The sequence below is a fragment of the Ahaetulla prasina genome, chromosome 2 (genome assembly GCF_028640845.1).
Source record: "Ahaetulla prasina isolate Xishuangbanna chromosome 2, ASM2864084v1, whole genome shotgun sequence".
In the NCBI taxonomy this organism is placed as follows: domain Eukaryota; kingdom Metazoa; phylum Chordata; class Lepidosauria; order Squamata; family Colubridae; genus Ahaetulla; species Ahaetulla prasina.
Genome location: NC_080540.1, coordinates 3,536,898 through 3,547,402, shown reverse-complemented (window position 1 = coordinate 3,547,402; position 10,505 = coordinate 3,536,898).

Sequence of the window (10,505 nt, the reverse complement as noted above, 5' to 3'; positions counted from 1 at the left end):
TCAATGCGTTGGTTCCGTCCCAGGCGCCTGATGGACCCGAGAGGTTCCTGACGGAGCTTGGGCGTTTCCTGAGGATCTGGCCCACGGCATGACTGAAGAACTAGTTGCGGCCTGGGAACAGGCCGCGCTGGGGCTTTGGACGTGGTGCCTTTGCGGCCTCTGACCTGGTGCAGATCTCAATTGGCTCCTTGGTTTTCTGAGGAGCTGAGAGAGATGAAATGCCAGAGAAGACGCCTAGAGAATACTTGGAAGTCCAGCCGTTCCGAGGCTGATCGGACACTAGTTAGGTGTTTTTCGAAAACCTACCTAGTGGCACTGAGGGTGGCGAAGCGTTCCTACGTTTCCACCCTCATTGCGTCGGCAGATAACCGCCCAGCCGCCCTGTTTCGGGTGACCCGCTCCCTCCTACATCAGGGGGGGTGGGATGACCCCTTGCAGGGACGTGCCGAGGAGTTTAGTGGTTATCTATACGATAAAATCACTCAGCTTCGGGATAGTTTGGACCAAAATTGCGATGATCCGGGCAAGATGACTGAGACGTGTCTTGTTGATGTTGTTTGGGATGAGTTTGATTCTGTGGCTCTCGAGGACGTGGATAGGTTACTGGGGAGGTTACATGCCACTACATGTTTACTGGACCCGTGTCCCTCCTGGCTGGTGCTGGCCACTCAGGAGGTAACACGAGGCTGGCTCCGGGGAATTATAAATGCTTCTTTGTTGGAAGGGGTCTTTCCTGCCGCCTTGAAAAAGGCAGTGGTGAGACCCCTCCTCAAGCCTTCCTGGACCCAGCTATTTTGAGTGATGTCGTCCAGTCTCCAGCCTTCGCGTGGCGGTTGTAGAGCATAATGGCATAGCAGCTCCCCAGTACCTGGATAAAGCTGTCTATCTAGACCGTTCCAGTCCGGCTTCCGGTCCGGATATAGCGGAGACAGCTTTGGTCGTGTTGGTGGATGACCTCTGGAGGGCCAGGGATAGGGGTTGTTCCTCTGCCCTGGTCCTATTAGATCTCTCAGCGGCTTTCGATACCATCGACCATGGTATCCTGCTGCACCGGTTGGAGAGTTTGGGAGTGGGAGGCACCGTTTATCAGTGTTTCTCCTCCTACCTCTCTGACCGGTCGCAGACGGTGTTGACAGGGGGCAGAGATCGACCGCGAGGCGCCTTACTTGTGGGGTGCCTCAGGGGTCGATTCTCTCGCCTCTCCTGTTCAACATCTATATGAAACCGTTGTGCGAGGTCATCAGTGGCTTTGGGGTGAGTTACCAGCTGTACGCTGATGATACTCAGCTGTACTTTTCCACCCCAGGCCACCCCCAACGAAGCTGTCAAAGTGCTGTCCCGGTGCCTGGAAGCTGTACAGGTCTGGATGGGGAGAAACAGACTCAGACTCAATCCATCCAAGACGGAGTGGTTATGGATGCCGGCACCCTGAGTCAGCTGCAACTGACTGACTCTGTGTCAAACAGAAACTTTTACAATTCTCCTGGATGGACGGCTGTCGTTTGAAGATCATTTGGCGGCCGTCTCCAGGAGAGCCTTTTACCAGGTTCGCCTGGTTCGCCAGTTGTGCCCCTTTCTTGACCGGGATGCCTTATGCACAGTCACTCATGCTCTTGTCACTTCTCGTCTGGATTATTGCAATGCTCTCTACATGGGGCTACCCCTGAAGTGCACTCGGAGGCTCCAGTTAGTCCAGGATGCAGCTGCGCGGGTGATTGAGGGAGCCACACGTTGCTCCCGGGTAACACCGCTCCTGCGCAGCCTGCACTGGCTACTTGTGGTCTTTCGGGTGCGCTTCAAGGTGTTGGTTACCACCTTCAAAATGCTCCATGGCTTAGGGCCCGGGTACTTACGGGACCGCCTGCTGTTACCTTATGCCTCCCACTGACCCTATCACAGAGGGTCTTCTCAGGGTGCCGTCCGCCAAACAATGTCGGCTGGCGGCCCCCAGGGGAAGGGCCTTCTCTGTGGGAGCATCGACACTCTGGAATGAACTCCCCCCTGGCCTACGTCAAGTGCCTGATCTTCGGACCTTTCGCCGTGAATTGAAAACATATCTGTTTATCCAAGCGGGACTGGCTTGATTTTTAAATTTTAAAATTTATGAATTTTTTAATAATTTTAATTGGGGTATTTTAGTATAGGTCAATTTGACGGTTTTAACTTTCGGCCATTTTTTGAATATGTATTTTAATTGTTATTTTAATTTTGTATATTATTGTTTTAATCTGGGTTCCTTGAGAAAGTGTATAAAATCTAAATAATAAATAAATAAATAAATAAAATTCAATCATTTGAAAACAGGCATTGAACCTAGTGCATATCTGCTTTAAATTAACAATGGAGCAGACTAATAGAGTTGATAATCTTGTCTTCTAGTCCAACCCCTGCTCAGACAGAAGCCCTATAACATTTCAGATAAATGGCTGTCCAATTTCTTCTTAAACAGCTCAGCGTTAGCATCACAACTGGAGACAAGTCATTCCACTGATTAATCGTTCTCACTGTCAGGAAATTTCTCTTTGTTGTGGGATAGTTCTGTCCTTGCTTAGTTGATTAGTTTCCATCCATTGTTTTGCTGCCTTCAGGTGCTTTGGAGAATAGGTTGGCCTCCTCTTCTTTCGATACATCTTGCCACACTGCTATCATGTCACTAGTTCTTGTTTGTTAAACTAGACATACCCAATTCAGCAATTGTTCTTTATATTTTTTTGCCTCCAGGGCCCTAATCATTTTGGTTGCTTTTTATAGAATCTCAAGATCTTTTTACATCCAAACAAAACTGGATATAACATTCAGTGTGGTCTTACCAAGGCATTATAAGTGGTACTAACACTTGGTGATCTTGATTTTAACCCCTCTTAATGCAGCCTATGATGGCGATGGTTTTTTTTCTGTAGTATACTGCTGGCTCATGTTTAACTGATTGTCTACTAGGACTCCAAGATTTGTTGCACTTTCTAGGTGAGCCAATATCACCTATTCTGTGCCCGTGCACTTGGTTTTCTTTCCTAAACATATTATATTTCTCACTATTAATTTCATTTTGTTAGATGGGGCCCAATCTGTCTATCCTTCTATCTCTTTAGCTTATCTTCTGTTGGTATTCTGTTACTTTGGTCTTGTCTGCAAATTTGATGAGTTCCCTATATCCTCTGTCTAAATCATTGATGAAGATGAACTCTTTCAAATCCTCCTGTTCTGTTCTATTTTCCGTGTTCAGGAGAGTCTTGTGTCCTTCGAGGATGTGGCTGTGTATTTCTCTGAGGAGGAATGGTCTCTGCTGGCTCCTGATCAAAAAGCGCTGCATTTGGAAGTCATGCTGGAAAACCATAGGAACGTGGTCTCTCTGGGTAAGAGTTTTCTAGTCCCCAATCAGAGAGTTCAAGAAGACAGATTATAGTTATTTTAATTAAAAATCTTCATCAGATATTGTCTCCTGGAGGAGGAAAGGTCTGGCCTTCTCATTCTCCAAGGAAAGGTCAATGTCTTTTTGTTTATATGTTTTCTGTCCCTTTTCTTATTTGTATTTTTCCATTTTTGTATTGGAACTTATCTGTGGACGCTGAGAAGAATGAGGTGTGCTTTTATGTGTCGTCTGGAGGTTATGTGAGGAATGTGTTGTGATGGGTCGTCTGCAAAAATTACGTGAGAACAGAACTTTCACGGTCAGGCCATGGAAGTGTATGTAACCAGATCACGAGATCAGTAGTCTGAGATCTTGCACTACTGATCTCACATGATCGCTTTAAATAGTTTATGCCTCATTTCGCAGAGAACAGAGGCCTAAACTACACTCTAGATCAGTAGTGCAATATCTCAGGGTAGTGAACGTGCGTGATCTCGCACTAATTCCTTCTTGGATGTTTCCCCTGATTACCGGTGTTTCTTAACTCAAAACTGACTTTGAATGAGTTTGATCTTTTCTCTAACCTTGTTATCATTTTCATTTCTCTTTTCCTTTGAAGGTAATAATGGGCAGGAGAATCAAGACTCTATGAACTGTTCCAAGTGATCAATGCTAAAGATGAAATGGAGAACTTTGGAATTCAAATGGAATTAGAAAGCCATGAGAAACCAGTCAAATAATTGGAATCAGGATAGCTCATCTTCCACTGATGCTCCGATGCAAGATTTTCATGAACAAGAGAAAATTAGGAAAGAATATATTGGGAAAAGTATGAAACAAAAAGTATTAACCCAAAACAAAGGAAGATGCTATAAGCCAGAGCGGAAAGAATTACAATGGGACATTGATTCTTTCTCTTGAAATATCTTCCTTACATCTCAAAAATGATTCACAAAAGGAGCCTTATAAATGTTTGGAATCTGGAAAACATTTTAGATCAAAGGCAACTTACTTCCATGAAGGATTCACACTGCAAAGAAACAGTGTTCAGAATCACCTGTAGCCCATGCACTGTCCTCAAGCAGGAGAGAAACCTATAAATGCATGGAGTGTGGGAAAGCCTTTACTGTAGCAGGGAACTTATCCACAAAAGCTCCACACAGGAGAAACCATATAAATATGTGACATGGAAAGACCTTTGCTCAGAGCAGTGGACTTACTACAAAAGATCCACAGGAAAAGCCATTTATATGGAGTGTGGAAAGACCTTTCAAGGTCTTCTTATTTCCCATAAGATGATCCACACAGGGGAAAAGCCATTTAAATGCATGGAATGTGGAAGACCTTTGCTCAAGTAATCTTATTTCCCATAAGATCCACACAGGGCATATAAATGCATGGAAAGACCTTTAGTATCTTATTTCCATAAGATGATCCACACAGAGAAATATAAATGCATGGAGTGCGGAGAAACCTTTACTCATAAAAATAGTCTTATTTCCCATCAGGTGATCCACACAGGGGAGAAACCATTTAAATGTATGGAGTGTGGAAAGAGTTTTGCTCTGAGCGGTAGACTTACTAGCCATAAAAAGATCCACACAGAGGAAAAGCCATTTAAATGCATGGAGTGTGGAAAGACCTTTGCCCGAAGAGGTAATCTTATTTCCCATAAGATGATCCATACAGGGAGAAGCCCATAAATGCATGGAGTGTGGAAAGACCTTTGCTCAAAGAATCTTATTTCCATAAGATGATCCACACAGAGAAGCCATTTAAATGCATGGAGTGTGGAAAGACCTTTGCTCAAGAGGTAATCTTATTTCCTAAGATGATCCACACATGAGAAACCATATAAATGCATGGAGTGGAAAGACCTTTGCTCAAGAGGTATCTTATTTCCCATAAGGTGATCCACACAGGGAGAAGCCATTTAAATGCATGGAGTGTGGAAAGACCTTTACTCAAAAGTATCTTATTTCCATAAATCCACACAGGAGAAGCCATATAAATGCATGGAGTGTGGAAAGACCTTTGCTCTGCAGTCTATCATAAAAGATCCACACAGGAGAAACCATTTAAATGCATGGAGTGTGGAAAGACCTTTGCTCAGAGGTCATCTTATTTCCCATAAGATGATCCACACAGGAGAAATTAAATGCATGGAGTGTGGAAAGACCTTTGCTCAAAAAGTATCTTATTTCCCATAAGATCCACACAGGAGAAGCCATTTAAATGCATGGAGTGTGGAAAGACCTTTGCTCAACAGTCACTATCCATAAGATCCACACAAAACCATTTAAATGCATGGAGTGTGGAAAGACCTTTGCTCAAGAGTCATCTTATTTCCCAAGATGATCCACAGAAGCCATATAAATGCATGGTGTGGAAAGACCTTTGCTCAAAGAGGTAATCTTATTCGCCATAAGATGATCCACACGGGAGAAGGCGTATAAATGCATGGAGTGTGGAAAGACCTTTGCTCTGAGCAGTAGATTTACTATCCACAAAATGATCCACACAGGAAAAACCATTTAAATGAATGGAGTGTGGAAAGACCTTTGCTCGAAGAGATCATCTTATTTCCCATAAGATGATCCACACAGGGGAGAAGCCATATAAATGCATGGAATGTGGAAAGATCTTTGCTTAAAGAGGATCTTATTCATAAGATGATCCACAGGGAAAAGCATAAATGCATGGGTGGAAAGACCTTTGCTCAAGTAGTCTATCCACAAAATGATCCACAGGAAAAACCATTTAAATGCATGGAGTGTGGAAAGACCTTTGCTCAAGAATCATCTTATTCATAAGATGATCCACACAGGGGAAATATAAATGCATGGAATGTGGAAAGATCTTTCTTAAGAGGTAATCTTATTCCATAAGATGATCACACTGGAGAAATATAAATGCATGGAGTGGAAAGACCTTTGCTCTGAGCAGTAGATTTACTATCCACAAAGATCCACAGGAAAACCATAAGCATGGAATGTGGAAAACCTTTCCTCAGAATGCAATCTTCTCATAAAAGGATCCACAGGAGAAGTATATCAAATTCCATTTATATACTCCACAATGCTTTAAAGACTGTCTGAGCAGTTCACAAAATCAGCATATGTCCCAACAAGACCTTTTTACTGCTCAAAGGTTGAAACATGATCAGCAATGAGCCTCAGGATCACTCTGGCTGTCAATTAGCTTCTAATTCTACATTTCTCTACCCACCATGTCTATAGATTTTTATCTATATGCATATTGCCTTTCTGATCCAAATGAGACAAGATTGTATCCAACAAGTGAAATTTAATGTGGAGAAAAGTAAGATTTACCTGTGGGAAAAACAGATTACATGAAACCTGGCTCATACAGTAACTTAGGGCCTTGAGTCTGGATGATCACTTAATATGAGTCACCTGTGTGCAGCAGAAAAAGCTAAGACAAACCTTGGTTGTATAGAGGCATAGAATCAAAATCATTAGTACCATTTTATAAAGCCTTAGTAAGACCACTTGCTGAGACTAAAACATGAAAATTGTTGCAGGATTTTGGTTTGACTAGAGAAAAGAAGGATTAGTGATAGCAGTATGACTTTTAAGGTACTTTTATAGTTCTCTGACTGTCACAGAAAAAACAGACTGTGATAGTCAACTTATTGAACAGTCCTCATTTACCTACCTTATAAAGGATGGAACTATGAGTCACTTTCAACCTGAATTTTTTACTAGAATCAATCCCTTCCAACTCTGATGTTATGTTATGATGTTATGTTACTTGTTCTAACATCTTACAGTGAGCTATATTCTGAGACTCAGTCTTTTGTTGCAATAGTCTTCATCATTTGTATAATATAAATCAACTAATTGAACAATCTGGGTCCTCATTTCCTACCTTATAAAGGATAACATCTTTCTTGGTACTTAACTTGCAGTAATTGCAAGCAGCTGAATAAAGAAGATTAGTCCTTGAGACATTAGAGCTTACAAAAGGAAGTCAATTTTTTCCAAAGCACCAGAGGGCACAACAAAACAATGCCTGTGAACTAGTCAGGAAAAGCAACCTTAACTCTGTGAGGACAACAGAACAGTTTCTTCAAACAGGGTGCTTCATAACTGGGCTTTTTAAGAAGTTTGACACTTGTCTGCTGGTATAAATCAGCAACCTGCAGTTCTGGAGCTGCATGTTCATCTGCTGAGTCCTAAAATATACCTAACACAATTTATTTTTCAAACCAGTAAAATATGGATAAATCCAAGAAAGAAATTTCAAGAGAAGGTTTAATTCAACAACATGTGCTAGTTTTGTATGAAAAAAAGTGCACAATTCTGTGGCTGGTGTTTTCTTTTCTGTAACTGCAAATGGCTCTTTAGTTTTATGCAGACTGGTATTTCTGCTTGAGCATGATTAGAAGAGCTCAAGTTTTAGGTTGATTTGATTCTGAATCCTCAATCTGTTTTTCTTCTTTCTTCTGTCTTTTCTGCAAGAAGAAGGTTTTAAAACATGGACATCAGTGGAGATGAAGGTTATCATTTGGCCTGAAATGATGTAAGACTGCCAATATTTAAGTGGATATTTCCCAATCATTTAAGCAATGGGTGAAACTAATCAGGAAAGTAACTTAGAACTAGGAGAATTACTGCAGTTAGAACAATTAATCAGTGGAACAATTTGCTGAAGTTGTGCTCAACACTGAAATTTTAAGAAAATGTTCAACCATTTGAAATGGTGTATTTCTGCCTAAGATTGACTAGAAGACCTCTAGGTCCTTAACTCTTATTATTATTTCAAGATGCTTCTGATGAGTATATCCACTACAATGACAGAAATGAAAGTCCTGAATTTACTATTTCCTTTGAGTCAAAATCTGTTTTGTTGTGAAGAAAGGGGGTTATAGACAATTAAAAATACAAATGGCTCTTTGTCCTAATTTTGTGGTGATCTTTCCTTGCCTTTCCTCAGATCTCTGCCCTCACACAGTTGTGTGAAAATGTGAACTCAGAATAGTTCTAGCATTCTGAAATATGCATACATATATCTGTTCTGTTTGTCCACTGTGGAGTGTTGAACAAAGTTTTATTAAGGAAAGCAGTGGTAGAAATGTGGATGCATATTAAGTTCTAGCTAGCCAGTGGCCAACCTAGTCTTTACAATCATTTTATTAGTTATGTCAACCTATATAAGAATAGTTACTGAATTTCTGCACATGAACATTGCATATCTGCACTCATCTCCCTCACTCCTCTCCTCTCTCACTGAATAATGGTTCTGACTTCCCTTCCTCCCACTTCCTCCCTCCTTTTCCTTGTCCCAAACTAGGGATGCTCCAGAATCAGAATGAATCACTCCAGTGTGCTAAGATTACATGATCAATCAAGGGATACCTTTGAAAGTCTTTGGGGTCCCCTCTGCCTGTGCTGTGCAGTAATTAAGTTGCTGCAAGCAAGCAGCGAGAATGTCAGAGCAAAAGTGGACTCGCCTATTTGGGCAAGTTTTTCAAGTCGATTGATTCTGCAGGACAGTGCCTTTCAGGAATATAATCCCACCTGGACCAACTGATCTATCGCTCTGTCTATTTATTAATCTGAGCTATTGAACAATGGGTCCTCATTTTACAGACCTGAAAAGAAGGATGGAAGGCTGAGTTTTGAAACCTGAACTTTGCTGGCTGATCAGCAGAAATATAGTTCCCATCACCAATCTCTTTCCACATGACTTCATTTTGTTGCTCTCAGTTTATATTGTATTGACCACAATTGTGTTGTAAATAGACCTTGATGCTATCTTTTCAATCACAGCTTTGCAAATTCCTTGTGTCCAATCACATGTAAAAAATTCTATTCAGTACTGCATCTAAGACTACCACCAGCTTATATATGAGTCCACTTTAGCAATCTTTGAGCAGTTTACAAAGTCAGCATATTGTCTCAACAATCTGTCCTCATTTTACCAAACTGAAAGATTAAAGGCTGAATCAACTATAAGCTGTTATCACTCAGCTTTTAGGTTTCCTCCATTTTGGAAATATTTTCTTTCTTTCTCTTCAGAGCCTTTCTGTGACTCATGTTCATCAGAATTGGCTGGAGGTCTCTGCCCTTTCTGCTTCCCTCCTTCAATGTGAGGCTGAGGAATAATTTGAGAAGCAGAAATAAAAATAAATGTATGAAAATCATTTTCCTGATTGTGGCTTTCCTGTGTCCCACCTTTCTCCACTTAAGACGGGACTTCAACAACCAAGACACAAGTTGTGCTTCCCAGAGAGCCTCCTGGTCCTCCTCTCTGACCTGACTGTTTCTGACAGGATTTGGACCAGTGGTGGGTTGCTGTTTCAGGCTCCCCACCTGGGCGCTTCTGCACATGCGCACATGCTCACGAGGAAACCTGTCGACGGGTTTTCAAACCCATGATTTGGACACTCTCCTCCAATCTCTGCTCAGCCTTCAGGGAAAGGAGAGTTGAGTTCAAATCCTCAGGAGATTTTCTCCATCCACAAAGTTCCTGGACAGGAAGGGGAGGAAGACGCGAGGGTTTCCTCCTACTCTATGATCATCCCTGCCCTTCCCTCAGAGACGCTCCTCTTCCCGCTTTGCAGGAATCCTGTAAATTTGCAGAATCCACTAGGGGCGCCTTCTGCCAAGAGAAGGAAAATCAGGATTCCCATTGGCCACTGGAGGACGAAGACACGCCTACTTTGGAGAGAGGCTGGGAAGGAAATGACATCATAGGCTTGCTCTAGGACCTCACTGCTCTCCTTAACCCTGGGGCTCCGCAGGCAGAGGCTGGAGAGTCTGGCTGGGAAGATCCTGATGTGTCCCAGGTGAGTTGGGGCTCTTCCGGGCAAAGGGAGGCGGAGGAGGACCCGCGCCCGGCCATCCAAGGAAGCAGGGATGCCTGGAGGGGATCTGGGGCCCCGTGTCCGGGGAAGAGCCCGAGTGGGGAGGAGGTTTGTTTGGAAGCCCAGCAGGAGAGGAGAGAAGACGGGCGAGGAGGAGGCAGGATTCGCACCAGGCTCCCCGAGGGCCCCATCCTGTCTCTGGAGGGGGAGAGAAGCGGGGCGGCCTCTCCAGCTGCCTCCTTCCCGGCCCTGCGCTGGGATGAGCCGCTTGGGGCTCCAGGCAGGTTGGGTGAAGGTTGTTTAATTGCTAAATTCCACTTTCTA